The sequence below is a fragment of the Protopterus annectens genome, chromosome 3.part0 (genome assembly GCF_019279795.1).
Source record: "Protopterus annectens isolate FY-2018-M chromosome 3.part0, PAN1.0, whole genome shotgun sequence".
In the NCBI taxonomy this organism is placed as follows: domain Eukaryota; kingdom Metazoa; phylum Chordata; order Ceratodontiformes; family Protopteridae; genus Protopterus; species Protopterus annectens.
Genome location: NC_056731.1, coordinates 435053340 through 435073163, shown reverse-complemented (window position 1 = coordinate 435073163; position 19824 = coordinate 435053340).

Sequence of the window (19824 nt, the reverse complement as noted above, 5' to 3'; positions counted from 1 at the left end):
TATATATATATATATATATATATATATATATATATATATATATATATATATATATATATATATGCAACCAGTCACATTCCATATATGGCACACATATGTGTGACATGTGTGTCTTCCAGTGTGATGTGTGACTGCACTCATTGATAACAGTGGCATGACCAGGATGCAGAGGTACTATGCTGTAGTAGCAGACTGTATTTCATTAAATAGCTGATTCTTTTTGCAACACATTTACAAGACAGTGACACAGGTAAAAATTAACCATAAGTATGCCATGCACATGCTGCATGTGACCTCATTTGGCTTGCATGTGCATAGTTCTGTCCTTGTGGTGTTATAGGTGACTGACTATCCTGCTGTGGACTCAGCAAGCCCACATTGCAATATCTGTAATGCTCAAAGACATACATAATAGAAATCAATGTGCATGTTATAATAATAAATAACTGTAACATATCAGGAATGTTGAACAAAACAAGTGTAAGGGTGTTGTACATGCAGCTTGTATTACTGTTGTCCACAGATGATGTGATGTGTTCTGTCTCTTCATTGGCATATGTGTGAAGTTTCCTATGCTTATGTTGTGATGCGTTCTTGCTGCTGCTGCTGCAGGAATGTTTTACTGCTACCTTGACAGGACAATAGTGAGTTTTTCCCTGACCTTCAAGGTTTCAATGTGGCTTAATGGATAGATGCTTCACTCTCCTGTTTTGGTTGGTGTTTCTATCCTGACCACTATCCCTGCTATCCTATGTGTGATTAGATCTCTCTTACTTACAGCCTATGACATTTTGTATTTGTCCAGAGGTGCCAGCTTAGGGTATGGATACAGATCTGTGTGTCGCTGTTGTCCTTTTTGGACAGGTATTGCTGCACACACTTTGCTGTCAATCATTCCCTGGTAAGGTGGTAACACAGTAGACTACACTTTAGCAATAATGTTTTGTGCACTGGTAAAATAATTTACCTTTGTTTGCAGGGGACACCATGTGTGGGGTGCACCCCTCCCATGTTTTATTAGCTTCCTATGATCCCTCCTATTCTTTCTGCATGTTTATTATCTGTGTACTACATCCTAACTCTTTTGTATTTTGCCAGCTTGTGCTTCTGTTATGTGGTGTGCTTAGTATTATGTGTTTCTTCCCAACCCAATTATCTTCTACCATTTTGCAACAAATAATCAGAAAAAAGGGTCTATTCCCTCAAAAATATGCATGCCCCTCAGATTTTCCCCCGACTTTCCTTTCCTTTTCTTTTTTCGTCAGTCCCCGCTCTTTATACTAACCCGACTTCTACTGTCCCATCCCCACAATCCATAGTGTATGTGACAGTGTGGATGTGTGTGTGTGTCTGTGTGTATCTTACGTGTGCTCCCCCAACATGTCCCACTCCTCACATTCTTTTTCAGTAAACAATCGCTGAGATGCTACATTTTTTTATTTTCTTAATGTCTTCAGCTACACAGCTGAATCCACATTATTCTGAAAATACAAGTAACTATATATTTGCAAACAAATATCTATATATTTGCGTATATATATTCTATTAATTTGTACTTTGAATGCATGCTGTAGACTCAAAATATTTTGCATCGGTATGCAATTTCCTGCTGTCATCTGTATTATATAACTTGCACCTAAATTTAATTAACATCTGTAGCATTTCTGACATATTACCAGTTGCTTTTCCTTTGCTATGCTTCATTTGGCATACTGTGTTTTCCATTTCATATTTCTAGTTGTGTAAGTGTAAATGCTTTTTCATATATGTACATACACCTTTAAATGTGCTTATTCCTATGCATATACTTTGAGCTGCTCTGATTAGACAATACTGTGTGATGTAACACTTAAATTCATTATATAAACACCTGCTAATTTCAATTGCTTTATCTGATAAAGTCTATATGTATAAGTGGACAAAAGTGCTTATCATTTTATTTGAATATTAAATATATTGTTTTTAATGTTCTGGAGTTGTCCAGTGTCTATCCTGTTACCAGAAGTTATATTGGAATATTTGTAGTTGTGTTAAACATTCAGCCTGCCCGTCTGCCTTTTATGTCACTGCTTAGTGAATACTACCTGCCCGAGTGCTAATTCCTCATTGTTTCCTATTTATTACATTATTTGGTGGATTTCTTGCACTTTATACAGCACATTCTGCAAAGTTGTGCTGATCATTTGGAGTCCAGTCAAAAATGTGGAGCTTTCTCAGTGTATGTGCAGTCTGAGAAAGTCTCCTCTTCTTACCTCTAATGTCTTGATAAAGCAGATTTTCATGTCATCCTGAGTGTGGTTGATGATGTCAGCTACTCTTCCAGTACAGCCATGTTGAAGAAATTTCCAAAGTGGGACCACATGAACAATGAAGTATTTTAATTTGCTGATTAGAATTATTAACAATTATTGTCATGTTTTGTATACCTTCATTGAAATTTTGGGTGCAGCTGTACAAGTTTTACTAGTCAGCTTCATATTTCCCCACCAAATCTGTATGCAGTTATGTCATCATTGTTGCTTATTTATATTGTTGTTCTTTGCCCTGCTGTAGTATCCTGTTGTTGACACACTTCATTACACTGCTTTTAAATCTGCATTGTACTTTATGTGATAAATATATTGAATTAAAAAAAAGCTGTGCTGCAGTATATATGTTGCTGATAGACAATACATTTGTATCCACCAATACACACACACACACACACACACACACACACACACACACACACACACACACACACACACACACACACACACACACACACCACAGTTAAACATAATTTCAATGAGCATCATTTCACCAAACTAGAAATCAGTATTGCAAATTCATCTAGCATTCATTTCAATGAAAACTCCTTTCATAGAAGACAATTCATAAAAAACTGCATATAGGGCAATTGAGACAAAAAATTGTTTTTCACACCACTACTTACATAACTCTACAGTGCACAAACACGTGGGAAAAAAGACTAGAAACTACTTGCTACACATTTCAGGGTCTTTTAAATATAGTAAATGGAAAAATGTTTATTGAGCTTATAAGTTGCAATTGTCAGCATGGAAAAGTATTACCATTTTTTTTTCTGGCATGGGAAAAATGTTTTAATACCATGGAAATTAGAATAAATCTAGTACATGATCATGCGCCCTCACAATCAACCCTAAAATGTTTTATAAGTGATAATGAAGAGAACGGTATTTCAGATACAATGGAGGGAAAAGACAAAAATGTAAACGAGAGTAGGAAGATAAAATGTTAAAGAAATTAAGCCACACGACAGGAATATGAGTTAAAATGATAAACAGTGAATGTGTCGAAGAGGGTTTAGAAAGGACATCATTAAAATAACATGTCAGTAAAGAAAGGGAAAAATATACAAATAATTCAAAAAAGAAGACAGTTGACAAACAGATTTCTATAACATATCAGAAAGACATAACTAGGATATACAAAGGCCTAGTTCTTGGGACACTCTCAGAACAGAAAATGACAATAATGAATTACAAAAAAAAGAATTGTGTGAGAGAAAGCTTTATTTGCCCACAAGGAAAACCCCCCTAAAGAAACAGAGTATCAACTGCAGTTTTCCATAGGAAATTATTGTCCGTTCGATTTCTAAGTCAGCGATGGCAATTATTCACTTCTTTTGGGAGATTCCTTCCTTCTTTGAGTTGCTGTAGCCATGGAGTTTGTATATATAAGCTCAGGGGTGTAGAGGCTTGTCCCCACTGCAAAAAATGTTTAAGGTTGATTTTTTCACCCATATGTACTTCAGTCATTATTTTTCAGTATTTTGGAAGCTGGGGTTGTGCCTTTTGATATTTCATAGTAGAATCAGCTGCCAGGTATCTTCTAGAAGAAAAAAATCATGTGCCACAAAATGAACTAAAACCAAGGCAAAGACAAACTGCTGCCAGTTTTATAACAATAAATGAAGTAACCCAGCAAGGTGTTTCAATGATAGTGAAAAGGAATGAGATTATAGCGAGATACTAATTATTAGTAATCATTTCTGAGGAGTGCTGACGCTTATGCTTACCTGGGTAAAGACATGGGATAAGTTTACATCACTCCGAAAACTAAATATAAATAGTAAGACATACCATGAGGCGATTGTTTATACAGAGAACAACAGTATTAAAAACGGAGACCTCCACAAAGTAGCAAGAGATTTAACAGAAGTATCACTTTACATTGAATCCAAAGGTATTATTCCTGCATTTTCTCAGAGAAACTGACTCTGGAAATAAACACAAACTCTAACTAGGTAAATAGATATATTGAACAGCATGTAAAAACTAAAAAAATATATTATTATATATCCAAAAATAAGATCTGAAAAGATGGATTACATCTGTCTAAATAGGGAAAAAGAAAGATTCATAAAAGAAATGCAAGCATAACATAGGTCACAATCAAATCCAGTCTTTGGTTAAAGTATTAAAAGTATTAAAACTAAGGTATTATTCTTATCTGGGTTTTTTTTTTGAAATTTATGAATATTGAAATAGTCAAAATAACTAAGGAATGACAAAGAGATTTTGACTAGCAAATACGTTTTGATGGTTACAATGCATTACACAGTGTTAGGCATTTCTGTAAAGAAAGAAAGGGTTAAGTTATGATTATAACAACATATAATTTTTTTTAGTAAGGCACAGCTTTGCTTTAAAAAACAATAGTAATATGGATGTTCATCACCGGTCCTTAGCTAATACTGACATATACAGGTTACAGGTCTCCCTCCCCCAAAGAATATAGGAAATAGAGAATTTGTTTTGTTTCCTGTATATCAATGAACTGCAAATGCAATCATGGGAAATATTTGAATATGCTAAACCCTAATTTGGAAAATATAGATTTTGGTTTACTAATACAAAATGCATTTACTAAATTCTTTATCAAAAATGAATATAAACAGATAGTGAGTCTCCCAACAAGAAAATGTATAATCTTAGATAATCTACTTACTCCCTAAAACATATTAGTTCAAAATTGTGTTATATATTGCCACCTTTACCTGTGTGTGACCATAACATAGTAGGTGTATCCCTAAAGTTGCAAACAGATGCTGATTTTGTTTTGTCAGATTTATGCATTACAAAAATGAATTGTCTATAGACAGAGGGATATTTAAATAAAATCAGATGGGATACTATGTCAAAATAACATGATGTGTATAGTATGCGGGACTTCGTAAAATGAGTATGAGGAATTTTCAAATTATAGCAAAAAGAAAATTCATCAGCATCCCACAAGTAAGAAAATATGAAACCAAATGAGGACTGTGATAAGGAAAAGACAGAGAATATTACAGAAATAGAAAGTGGAAAAATGTAATCCCATACTAAAATCAGACATTAATAGAACAAATGTGGAAATAAAGAAAACTGTAAGAGCAAGCATTTGAAAATAAAAACTGGCACTGCATATCAATGATAACAGAAAAAGCTTTTTCAGATATACAAAGACAGACAAGGATCACAAAAGTACTAAAAATACAGGCATTTATGGTGACTATAATATAAATATTTTATTCAAGAACCATTTATTCTCACTAACTAAAAATAACTCATGCACATTAAAAGAAAAAACATGCATATATAGATAAAGAGAATTTAAAAACAGAAGCAGAAGAAGAAAGTGTAGCCCTGATTTTGGCAAACTATCAGATTTAGATGGTATCACAAACCAAAATTTAAAAGCTTTTGAGAAAACAATTGGATAAACCAAAGTTGCTTTTTGAGAAATGTTCTAGTACGTGCAGGTTCCCCTACTTGGAAAATGGCTGTAATAAAAAACTGTCTTTAAGGGGAAAGGGAAACAGAATGAGGTAACAAATTAAAGACCAATAGGTCATTTAGCCTGTTATCTTTAACAACGTATTAGAGAAATCACCCAGACAAGGCCTGTGTAATATATCAACATGATTATGTGAAGGCTATCTCTGTAATATATAGTAATGTGATATTGTACAGCAATGTTATAGCAGCTATAAAAAATAGTAGGTAGATGCTATGTATGTTGACTTCTGTTCAACATTTGATAAAGTTCCTTATGACATCTTGATAAAAAAGTACAAGACTAGAATTTTCTCATTCTCTGGTGTCTTGGATAAAAGTGTGGTTATCAAATAGGACTTGACTGCTAGCCTTCAGAGCAGCTGTCTGTGATAGCATAAATATGGCGAAGATGTCCAGCAAGAGTTAGTTCTGTTCCCCTATTTGTTTAACATCTGCAGGTCAGATTTAGAAATTCTTTCAGAAGTAGTTCATGACATTTATGCAGATCACCTGAAACTATGTAAAGTGATTACAAGTCCAAGGGATAGTAAGATGTTACAGCACAGCTTAGATAATTTGTATAGCTGGACAATAAAAAATAGCATAATCATAAACATCACAGACGTAAAGTCATGTGATTTGGTCATAATACAATAAAAATTAATTATGACTTACAGAATGAAAAATTAATAAAGAACTAGGTATCATGGTAGATGATAAACTATCCTTCAAGGAACATCTTGATAACATGAGAATAGAGAGTTATAAATTGATGTATAATATAAATAGATAATTTATACCATGAAACGCAGAAGTACTGAAATAGCTTTTAATTCCTTAATACCCTCAAACATGGAGCTTGACATCACATTAAACTACCAGTATAATAAAAAGTATCAACAGACATTACTGAGAATGCAAAGGCAGTTTACCAAACAGTAAAAGAAATGAATACACTATGTTATGTGAAGACATTACATAAATTACACTTTTTCAATAAAATATAGGCAAGAGAGAGGCAACTTAATTCAAGTTTATAAAACAGCAAGAAATTTATACCAGTGGGAAGGCCATGGACTTAAAAAAAGCACCAATAGAAGTTAGACATTTAGACTAATAAAAATATTCTCAATGAATAAGAAATTTGCTAGCTGATTTACAACTAGGAATGCTAACTATTGGAATAAATTAAGATCACACACTAAAGACAATCAGTCTTTAGAGGCATTTAGAAAAAAATGACTGTATGCCCATTTCAGTAAGGGCTATCAGTTTGATCCTTGGTCCCACACATTTACTGTACAGGGGGAAAGCATATAAATTAACCATCAAACAACTTAAGAAATAAAAATGAAAATATGTAGTTAAAGTAGCAGTAGACATTAAGAATGATAAGAAATACATTTTAACAATGCATGGTAAGCATAGTGAAAAGGAAAATCTGCTATTGAATTAATTTGAATTAGTTTGAATTAATTTGAAATATTACAAGGAAAGTGAAAGAATAGAGCAAAACATGTGTAATATATTCTGACCTGATTTAGTGTTAATGGATAGAAGTGAAGAATAGTAAAGTTACTGAATGTATTCAAAAATGCTGAAACATCAACTGGTTATTAGAGAATGAATTACCACAAAGTGTAGACAAAGTCAGCATCCTATGATTTAGAAATATGTGTGTGTGAGAGAGGTAGAGAGAAATCAGCATGTACTATGGAAAGAAACAATCATGAAAGCAGAGATGTAGAAAGACTTCTGACAGATATATGAATCTCACATTTAAAGAACGTGTTGTTAAAATATGCAAAATGCTTCCTACCACAGTTCACACATTACAAAGAAAAAATGTTTTTTGGTTTTGTTGGGAGTCCAGTGTTTTGCTTAACAGTTCATACATTACAAAATGTATTCAATGCAGTCAGAGCTCTCAACTTTTACCAATGGGACTTGGAACAAAGTAACAAATAACTAAGGAAAAGGCTCCAAATAAGGGACATATTTTAAATGCTGGAAGTATTAGCCTAGAAATTTTCTAAATGATTTCTAGTTTTAGGAGGAATAGAACAAACCTTAAGAAATAGGGAGTGTCCCTACAAAATAGGGGCAGTTGAGAGGTCTGCAATGATGATGCACTCATGATCTTACTACGCATTCATAAACAAAAAAACAAATATTTATGTTAATTTTGAACTCCCAGAAAAACAGAAGAATGGGACAAGTCAAATGCAACCAGTAAAAAGGAAAGAAATAAAGAAATGTTTGTCATATTAACAGAAACTCATAAAGAAATCTATATCCTCTGAATTCAGAATGGTGAAATATGGTCTTACTTTAGTTTACAGCAGTTAAGAACACAAAGTTGCTGGAGCTTAGAACACTTATAACAGCTACGAGATGTCTAAAAATTAGCAGCATAAGGGCAATTAAATTTAATTAATAAGAAATAATGGAGCTTTTGATTCAGTAGTAGAGAAATTAAGATTTGGAATTAACTAATATCAGTAATAACAAAAGTACCAACTTTGATTAAAATTAAACTAGAACCAGATAAACATGTCAGAAGAACTAAATATGAAGGCAGAGTTGGAGATATTGAACATTTTATATCTCCTCCACCTGAAAGACAGTAACAAATATTTTTAAATGGTAACCATATAGCATTGTGATTTAGGATTTCTTCACATGGCAACACATGTATGGTGTTGTACTTTAAGGGAAGTAACAGCAATAAGTTAGTGAGTACTATTGAAAGAAAATTAATTTAAATGACAAAAGAAACAGGTAGCTAATGAGTGATGTAAACTTCATGGAGTGCATGAATATAGAAACAAGAAATTATAAATCATGCTTTAGCAAGCAAGTAAATCTGTTATTAGTAGCAATGCACTGTGTTTGTAATGATTCACATATTTTAATAAAACTGCACGTTTAGAGACTCATATTTCATTTTCATTGTAAAAAAGGCAAACCTCTGTAAAGCAATGGCGTGAGAGATGCAGACATCTGAAACATATCCTGTTAGTGCATCATGCTCCCAGTCTCTCTCCCATTGCTTTTTTTTCTGAATGGAACCTGAATGTTGATGGTATATGTCAGCTGCAGCACACTGTAACACACAAACTTCTACATGGAGTGCATGTGGCATCCACAAATGTTTCTCAGTAGGTGTACCAGCATGCAGGTAACAGTCAGAAGTATCTGTTAAACCTCTGAAACTGCTAGTTGTATCACAGATGTACTTCAGCCATGCCAACTAGGCATATATCTAACTATGGTAATCATGCCAAAACTGCCTCTAGCTGCTGTTGTGCAGAATGCCAGACATACCATGGAGGATGTTATGCATCATAGCATTCCTTTAGAAACAGATGCAGGATTCTTCATCATGCATCATAACTTGTCCTTCTCCATCTAAAGCATTTAAAGTGCCCTTCTCCATGCACACCAACAAGGTGCTGCTCATCAGAAACCTCCTAGGCATCCTTCTCTATGTATCACAGCTGGGCTTCTCTCCCAGAAACTCAACAGCATCTTTCTCAGAGTGGCTTTCTCCAACAAAAACTTTTCAACAAAAATCCCTAGAATACCTTCTATATATTATAGCTTGCCCTTCTTCATCAGAAAATTATACAGAACCCTTCAAATTCAGGAATATCTACAATATCCTTCCTTTTGCATCATAACATGGACTTGTCTTTCAGAAACCTCAGATATGTTTTCTTCATGCACCACAGCCTAGATTTCTCCCTCAAAATCTTCTTGCGCAGGGTACCTATTGAAATGTCATGACTTGCAATTTTGATTCTTGAAATGCCAAAAAAGACCACAAATACTGAACAGCTATTTTTGAACCCCCCCCCCCCCACACACACACACACACCCCATGGATTCATATACCAAATTTGACATCTCAGGATGTCAGAGAATATACAATATTCTGAGAAATGGCATTCTCAGGTTTAGTATATGTAAATCTATATTTTGGTCATTCAGTTTCAACATCTGAGTCTTGGCATTTCAGTAACCTCTCAAGCATCTTTTTCTGTGCATCACAGTCTGGATTATCCTTCAGAGATTTACAGCAGCCTTATCAAAGTATCATAACATGAGCTTTTTTCTCAGAAACCCCTTCAGTGTCCTCCATGAATTGTAAAATGGCCTCCTGCCTCAGAAATGTTTATAGCATCCTTCTCCATGCATCAAATCCTGAACCTCTCTCTCAGAAACCACAGTAGCATTCTTCTCCAAGCATCATAACCTGGTCTTGCCAATCAAAAGTCTTTGCATCAACCTAAACAATACACCACAGCCTGGTCAACCCTCTATATCACCCCTACAGCATCTCACTTCAAATTCCTCAGCCTGGCTTTCTTCATCACAAACATTAACAGCATACTTCTCTCTACATTACAGACCAAGCATCATTAGCTGGCATCCACACTCAGATACTATTACAACATTTTACTTCACACATCATGACCTTGAGCTCTCTCTTAAAAACATATGTAGCATCCTTCTTGTGCATCATAACCTGGCCTTCTCCATCTCAAACTTTAACTGCATCCTCCTTCAAGTATCATAACCTCACCTTCATCCCTGAAACTTCTATAGGAACCTTCTCCATCCATGATAACCTGACCTTATCCCTCAAAATTATTCACATATTTCTTAGCCATGAATTGCTTCATGGCTTTGTCCAGCAGAAACCTCTAGTATGCCCTATTCCATGTACAGAAAAAAACTTCTCAGGCTCCCAATACGGAAAAAACGTATTTAATGCAAAAAGAACAATACAATCCTCCAGTTAGTGCTTTCGTCTTATTAATCCTTTACAAAGAGTTCTTCAGACTGAAGTAAAACAGTAATTCATGTTTAAATATCCTAAAACTATCGACTGACACGAAATCACATGACCTTACTTGACATAATAAAACACATATAACTAATGCGTTAGACCTTTCCTTTTTAAATAACTAACAAATTCTTCTCTATTGTTTAATCCTGGTGGAAAGCAGGCATTAAGCCTTACTTGCCAGCAGTATTCTAACCACCCTAATTCTTCTTCAATACTTATAATGTTTACTTCAATAGACACAGTTTCAAGTACTACAAATTTAAAATCTACTTTGCATTTGTTTAGCTTATAATGTTTACATAATGCATTTTTCTCATCTCCTGACTGACATATTTGTGCTCATATATTCTTCTGTTTAATTCTCAAATTGCCCTTCCAACATAGAAGGATTTACATTGCATGCAAAAACACAAATAAACAACATTTTTGGATTTACAACTAAATTGACCTGGAATCTTAACTTTTATACCCCTATGACAATTTCATTAGCCTCCGTAGAAATATAACTGCGCATATTACAATTGTAACATTTAATCATCCCACATTATTTTATTAATTTCTTTTGGTTTATTTAGCTTCCCCTGAAAATAATTCTAGAAGATTTTTTGCCTTTCTTGGTACAAAAACAGGATCACTACCTACTTTTCTGAACAAGTCCCTATTTATTCTCAAAAGTCCCCAATTTTTACTTATTACATTCTTTCTAGCTTGTGAATCTACACTATTTTGAATGGCCATAGATGTTTTTCTTTTCAATGGGTTTTTTTTCCTTCTTCTCCATTGTTTTTCCTCTCATCTCAATTCTTTGCTCCAATAATTTGTTCACTTCAGATTCAGGGTATCCTCATTTTATAACTTTATTACAAAAAAAGGTTAGCTTCTTCTAAAAAATCATCTTCACTGTTTGTAAGTCCACTTATTCTAGACAATTGCTCCTTTATTATATTTATCTTAGTACTTGTTTGGATGCATACTACAGAAATGCATATACATATTGTTCTGCATTTCTTTTTTGTAAATCCTAGATGCTAATTGATTGTTCTTTTTATAAAGAAACAAATCCAGAAAAGTAATTTCTTTATCACTAATATGGTGAGTAAATTTTAAATATGTGCAGATATTATTAATATATACCAAAAAATCCTCCAATTCTTCATACGTACCTCCCAATAGTAATAAAACTTCATCAATAAATCTAAGGAACATATTTATGCTATTTTTATATATTTGCTTTGTAACACATGAATGGTTTCCCATCCATGAATAAAGAGATTAGCATAACTGGGGGCCAAAGCTGCCCATATAGATACCCCATTAACTTGTACATAAATTTCATTATAGAATGAAAGATAATTGTAATTTAATACAATATCTATCATTTCCATTAACAATCCAACCATATTTGTTGAAAACATTTTAGAATGTAATAATTCCATCCTTGCAATATCCATTCCTTCATCGTTCAGTATCATAATGTACAAATATTTTATATCAAGTGTTGCAAGCAAGTCCTTTTCATTTATTATTTTCTCTATTTTTTCTAACAAATTAAAACTATCCCTAATGTAGGTAGAGGTGCATGGGATTACTTTTTGTAAAAAATTATCTATAAAAACTGATATGCCTTCCATTTTATTAGTCTTACTTGTCATTATTGGCCTTAGTAGGGGTTCTTCCAAGTCCTTATGGACTTTAGGTATTCCATAAATTTTACTTATTTTAGGATTTGTATTTAACAAACTTTTTCTTATTTTGTCATCTATTCTACCAGCATTATACCATTCTTCTATGCATGAATCTATAAATCTATAACCTCTTTTTACATCATACATAGTTACCTTTTTGTAGTACTTTACATCTAATAGTAGCAATTCCATTTTTGCTTCATATATATCCCTATCTAATACAAGTGATCCACCTTTATCAGCTTTAAAAAACAAAATGTCATTATTTTTCATCATATTATGAAACACTGCCTTTTCATCTCTAGTTAAATTATAGAATTTATCTTCAGCGTTTTTATCTAAAATTTTTCTAATCTGCATTTCACAAATATTTAAAAACATTTCTAAGTATTTATGCAAAGGGGGTTATAACTACTAGGTCTATAAAATGCAGAGTTAATTTCAATGCTTTCAGTTCTACTGAACATTATATCAACATTTAAAAGTCTCACATAATCTCTTAAGTCATTGAAAGTCTGTAATTTGTCAGATCTTTGAGCTGGAGCACAATTCCATCCTTTACTCAACACTTTGCATTCTTCATTATTTAATACATAGCTGGACAAATTAATAATTTTAAAGTTTTCAGTACCTATGTTCTCCAATATGCATTCTTCTGGTTCCAGTTCTTCCATTTCAGCCCTTTCTTTATAAAGTTGTTTTTTGATGGTTTCTTATAGTTATTTCCATTTGTATTTCCACTATTAGCAGTCACTTGGGCCCATGACCTGTTTTTGCCATTTACCCTTTTATATACTTCCTCAACTTGGTTTTTATTCAAAATAGTTTGTTGTTTGGATGTACTCGCCACTACTTTTTCATCTGCTCCATTTTCATTACCACCCTTGCATAAAGACTAAGAAATGTTTTTAAATATTTGTGAAATGTAGATTATCGAAATTTATATAAAAAAGCTGAATATAAATTCTATAATTTAACTAGAGACAAAAAGGCAGTGTTTGATAATATGATGAAAAATAATGACATTTTGTTTTTTAAAGCTGACAAAAGTGGATCACTTGTTGTATTAGTTAGGGATATATATGAAGCAAAAATGAAATTGCTACTATTTGATGTAAAGTTTTACAAAATGATAACTATGTATGATGTAAAAAGAGGTTATAGATTTATAGATTCATGCATAGAAGAATGGTATAATGCTGGCAGAATAGATCACAAAAAATAAGAAAAAAGTTTGTTAAATACAAATCCTAAAATAAGTAAAATTTATGGAATACCTAAAGTCCATAAGGACTTGGAAGAACCCCCACTTAGGCCAATAGTGACAAGTAAGAATAGTAAAATGGAAGGCATGTTAGGTTTTGTAGATAATTTTTTACAAAAAGTAATCCCATGCACCTCTACCTACATTAGGGATAGTTTTAATTTGTTAGAAAAAATTGAGAAAATAACAATAAATGAAAAGGACTTGCTTATAACACTTGATATAAATTATTTGTACACTATGATACTGAACGATGAAGGAATGGATATTGCAAGGATGGAATTATTACATTCTAAAATGTTTTCAACAAATATGGTTGGATTGTTAATGGAAATGATAGATATTGTATTAAATTACAATTATCTTTCATCGTATGATGAGATTTATGTACATGTTAACGGGGTAGCTATGGGGGCAGCTTTGGCCCCCAGTTATGTTAATCTCTTTATGCATGGATGGGAAACCATTCATGTGTTACAAAGCAAATATATAAAAATAGCATAAAATGTTCTTTAGATGTATTGATGATGTTGTATTAGTATGGGGAGGTACGTATGAAGAACTGCAGGAATATTAGGTATATATTATTAATATCTGCATATATTTAAAATTTACTCACCATATTAGTGACAAAGAAATTACTTTTCTGGATTTGTTTCTTTATAAAAAGAAGAATAAATTAGTATCTAGGATTTACAAAAAAGAAATGCAGCACAATATGTATCTGCATTTCTCTAGTATGCATCCAAAAAAGTATTAAGATAAATATAATAAAGGGGCAATTGTCTAGAATAAGTGGACTTACAAACAGTGAAGATGATTTTTTAGAAGAAGCTAGCCTTTTTTGTAATAAAGTTATAAAATGAGGATACCCTGAATTTGAAGTGAACAAATTATTGGAGCAAAGAATTGAGATGAGAGGAAAAACAATGGAGAAGAAGGAAAAAGCCCCATTTAAAAGAAAAACATCTATGGCCATTCACAATAGTGTAGATTCACAAGCTAGAAAGAATGTAATAAGTAAAAATTGGGGACTTTTGAGAATAAATAGGGACGTGTTCAGAAAAGTAGATAGTAATCCTGTTTTTTGTACAAAAAAAGACAAAAAACTTTAAGAATTATTTTCAGGGGAAGCTAAACAAACAAAAAGAAATGAATAAAAAATGTGAGATGATTAAATGTTACAATTGCAATATGTGCAGTTATATTTTTACAAAGGCTAATGAAATTGATATAGGGAATATAAAAGTTAAGATTCCAGGTCAATTTAGTTGTAAATTCAAAAATGTTGTTTATTTGTGTTTTTGCATGCAATGCAAATCCTTCTATGTTGGAAGGGCAACTCGAGTATTAAACAGAAGGATATATGAGCACAAATATTCCATTCAGTCAGGAGATGAGAAAAATGCATTATGTAAACATTATAAGCTAAACAAATGCAAAGCAGATTTTAAATTTGTAGTACTTGAAACTGTGTCTATTGAAGCAAACATCAATACTGAAAAAGAATTAGGGTGGTTAGAATACTGTTGGCAAGTAAGGCTTAATACCTGCTTTCCACGAGGATTAAACAATAGAGAAGAATTTGTAAGTTATTTAAAAAGGAAAGGTCTAAAGCATTAGTTATATGTGTTTTATAATGTCAAGTAAGGTCATGTGATTTCATGTCAGGTGATAGTTTTAGGATATTTAAACATAAATTACTATTTTACTTCAGTCTGAAGAAGTTTTTGTAAAGGATTAATAAGAAGAAAGTGCTAACTGGAGGATTTTATTGTTCGGTTTGCATTAAATACGTTTTTTTTTCCATATTGGTCGCCTGAGAAGTTTTTTTCTGTTTTTGGACTGTTTTGCTACTTGGCTGCATTTAGAAGATCTACTCCATGTACCACAGCTTGCACTCCTCCCTCAAAATCTTCCAAAGCAACCATATCCGTGCATCACTTCCTGGATTTCTTGCTCAGAAAGCTCTACAACATCCTTATCCCCTGAATCAAAAACTGGATGTCACCTTAGAAACCTCTGCACCCTTTTGTCTGCATCATCACATGGCCTTCTCCCTCAGTGGCCTTTAAACTCCCATTCTATAATCCATCAAGATTCTTCAGTAGCCAAAATGGACTGCTGAACAGACTCTCAATTGCTTTAGTTTTGCCAACTCTCAGACTTTTTTTCCAAAAACTTAGCATGTCCACCAGGTATTTGATAATGTTTAATATCAACGACTGTACCTCTCATTGAATATATGTCCGCTTCTGACTTACTTCCATCTTCTGGATTAACAGCTTTTTGGTCCAGAACAGGACATGTTTTTTGATCCTCTATTAAATCATACCTCTCATTTTCATCATCATCTTATGGTCAGTCACCCTCCCAGATGGCAGGATTGACTACCAAGTTACACCCTAAAACTCACACAGTAGCTCTGGTGTAAGGCTTCGCTTAGCAACTCGCTCTGCAGTCTGCACTATTGTATCATTCTTGCTGATAACGGGATCAGTTCTGCTTCTGCTCCAGTCTGTTCTACTTTCTCCAAAACATCTATATCTCAACAGTGAATATGCTCTAGCTGTTTATGTTTTCATCTAATTCAGAAATGTTTTTAGTTAGATCTGTTAGATTATGATCAAAGTACCTTAATGCTGTTAAAAAAAATCAGGCACCTGCTTCATCCTTTTTCTTGTTATTCTAATTTTAAATATGCTACAGCATTTGTTACTTCATCTGGATTTACATCTTTATTATCTTTTTTAAATTTTGGAGTAAAGGTGGTCGAGATATTTTTCTAAAAGCCTGTGCTACTGTGGTCCACAGACCAGTATTAAATCATTCAGGGATTTTATCTGCAAACAGTTTATCTTTGCCTCTTGTTTCTTATCTGCGTCTTTCCTCCTCTCTTCTTGCTTTCCTCTTTTGGATTTAACTAATGTTCTAACACACCTATTTTGCTGTGATTTATTTTCCCATTAAGTGTCAGAACAGTAGTGTCTTCAGCTGTTATTTTCTCTGTTAAATGAAAAGAGACTCTAATCTAATATGCATTGAGGACCTGTAATTTTATGGCAGGTGGGAACCTGTTCTTCTAAAGCTTTAGTCTCTCTGTCACTCACTCTGTCTCTCTCTCTCACACACACACACACACACACACACACACACACACACACACACACACACACACACACACACACACACACACACACACACACACACACACACACACACACACATGCACACACACAATATGTATATCTCTGAAGTATAGTTGTCATACTAAGCATTTGAGCTAACTAGGCACAAGTGGATATATAAGCTTTGTATCTAGCATCAGTAACTTAATAACTCCTGTTGAAGGGCTCCTGCTGGCCCAAAAGTCTGAATAATTTCAAAACTTATGTTTTTCTATAGCACCTTTGTGTTCCAGTCTTGTGCTTACTATAAAGTTACACCTCACTCATTTCCCTCTTAGGTTTAGAAGATTGTACTAGACTGCTCAGAAATTTGGTCAGTGCTTTAATCTAGGATATATATATAAATCTCAATAAATAATTATGTGCTTAATGTTCGAAGCAAACTTACTAAAGGTAGTCATTTAATGATATACTGTAAGCTGAGAGAAAGAAAGATATCATAAGAAAATATTATTATGTTCTAAGAATTGGGGTTTAAATTAGGAATTTGTGTATATTCTGGGACGCACGTTCTATACTTCAGTAGTATAAAGGACATATCCCAAGGTATAAGAAAAGAAAAATAGAGGATTTGCAGTATCAAACAAGGGATGACTTCTAACTTGACGCCAAGCTAAAGGTTCACCTGTGTTCCCTAATTCTAGTCAAAGGTTCATAGATTCTTGGTTCTTACTAGGTAGATGGTCTGGGTAACAATATGGAGCCCAGCTACACAATCCAGAAAGTTTAGCGGGGAGATTTGCCAATCCACTCACTGACAGAAACACAGTTTACCCTATAAATAAATTTCTGGGTAATAATCTAATCCATTAAAGCAGAACAAAAAGGAGGACAATCAAAACTCCAGAACTCTAGCTTGGTTTACTGGGGCCCTTTGCAGCCCCCCTCAAACTGGTGCCTCCCCTAAAAAGTATCTTTTCAAAGCTGTGAAGAACTAAAAAATGCCTTCTGTTCTCACTGACTGAAACTGTATTAAGCATCTTGCTAAGTTAAATCAGCACTCATGGAGAGTTTATGTACTTCTGCTGTGACTGTAAATATAGCATTGGCATCCTTTATGAAGCTGATACTGCACTGTACTGTACTCCTACATCATTGCATCTGATGCTCACACTGGTTTATAGCCTGTACCGGGGCAGCCCACTCCTCCTTTGCCCCATCCTAGTTACTAATCTGAGGTCAAAGATGCAAGGAGGGGCTTGTTCTTAGGTATGGGATTCTTTGGGTGAGAAAGATATCTTTCAAAGAGGCCTTGTTCATGTTGAAATGAAGGTTGAGATATTTGGACTATGTGGAGTGAGTTTTTTAGTATTATGAACATTTATGAGGTGGAATAATGTAATAGGACAGGATCTTCCACAGCTCACAATATGAGGCAGAGAAACCATGAAGTTAGCACGAGGCAGAGAAAAACAAGAGAGTTTAGAACTTACGTCCTTGATCTTTTAACTAGAAAATGTTTCAGCCCTTCTAAATGGCCAAAGTTTTGGAGTTGTACATTCCAAACAATGAATTGCATTCTGTGATTGACCTGATGAGGGAAGAATAGCAGGGAAATATCCTTAAGCCTAGTGGTTTACATTTGGTAATTAAATGGGCAAGATAAAATAATTTCCTAAGTACTAGCATCTGGAGGAAGAGATAGAGCTTTTCTATCTATTAGGGTGACCACATTTGCTTGTCGCTCCTGTAGAGTCTGCAAAAATATATATCTAGCAATAAAGTTTTTGTTTACCCATTTGTTAATTCTCAGATTTCATGCTGATAGTAGTTCTAGAGATCTAGTAATAGGGTCTATATTAGAACATCAAAGTTTCAAAACTTCGAATGTTCTAATATCGACCCGTATTCAGCGAATGCTGAAAATATCGAAGCTACAGAAAACCAATTTTTTTCCTAAGGAAAGAATTCGATTGTCCGTTTCTGTTGCTTTGGTATTTTCAGCGCTGTGGTGGAAAGCTACGGGTCGGGTTCAGGTAAGTGTGCGATTGAGCGCATGTTAGGTTAATTAAGGTTAGGGTGCAGGTTAGGTATGTGTGCGATTGTGTGGAGGTTAGGGTGGGTTAGGTGAGTTAGGGTTAGGGCATGGGTTAGGTATGTGTGCGATTGTGTGGACATGAGGGTTAGGGCGGGTTAGGTGAGTTAGGGTTAGGGTTAGGGCAGGGTAGGTGAGTTCGGGTTAGGGAGCGGGTGAGGTAAGTGTGCGATAGTGACGGACCTTAGAGTTACGGTTTGGGTTAAGGTAAGTGGATAGTTAGTGGTGTATGTATAGTTTAGTGTAGAGTTAGGTGTAAGATTTTAGGTGTATGTGTGTGGATTGCTGTTTGTTTGGTGTGCTTGCGTTGTGTGTATGTGTTTTGGAACAACAAATTTTTCCCTAGGAAAAAATTCGCTGTTCTGTATGTTCGATGTTTTCAACTTTCGTTGAATAGGGTTCGATATTAGAACATTCAAAGTTTTGAAACTTCGGTGTTCTAATATAGACCCTAGTTTATTTGGCTAGCTGCAATAACAGCACTTGTTTTTACATTGTTAAGATCAACTGTTCTTTAAATGAGCAGATTTTGGAACATGTTAGGGATATACAATGTAAATGCCCAAATAATGCTGTAGCCAAACATGTTGATGTCCATTGTACACATAGTTTTTCTTTTTTTTGTTTTGCAGATGTTTAAGAATAGTTTTAAGGGAGGGAATATTATTGACAAGGTAGGGAAGGCAGAGATAAATTGGATTGTTACACTGTGTGCACACAGACCCCCCTGGGCTGAACATTAATACACCTTTAAATCCTATGCTTAGGACACATAAATTAGCTCATTAAGATGAATGCTATTTATTTGAATTGATTTTTAATGTGTATTGTGTCTTGGTCTGATGAAATACATTTACTGTTTTACCAGATTTTATTTGTTTGAATAAAATCATTTTTTATCATCAGTGGATGGTTGGTTCTCTTTGTTTTTAACTAATTTCTTAAGTACAGCTGATTCATGATGAATGAAGGAAAGTTCATTGTCTACAGAGGTACCTACAGCTTTGATGA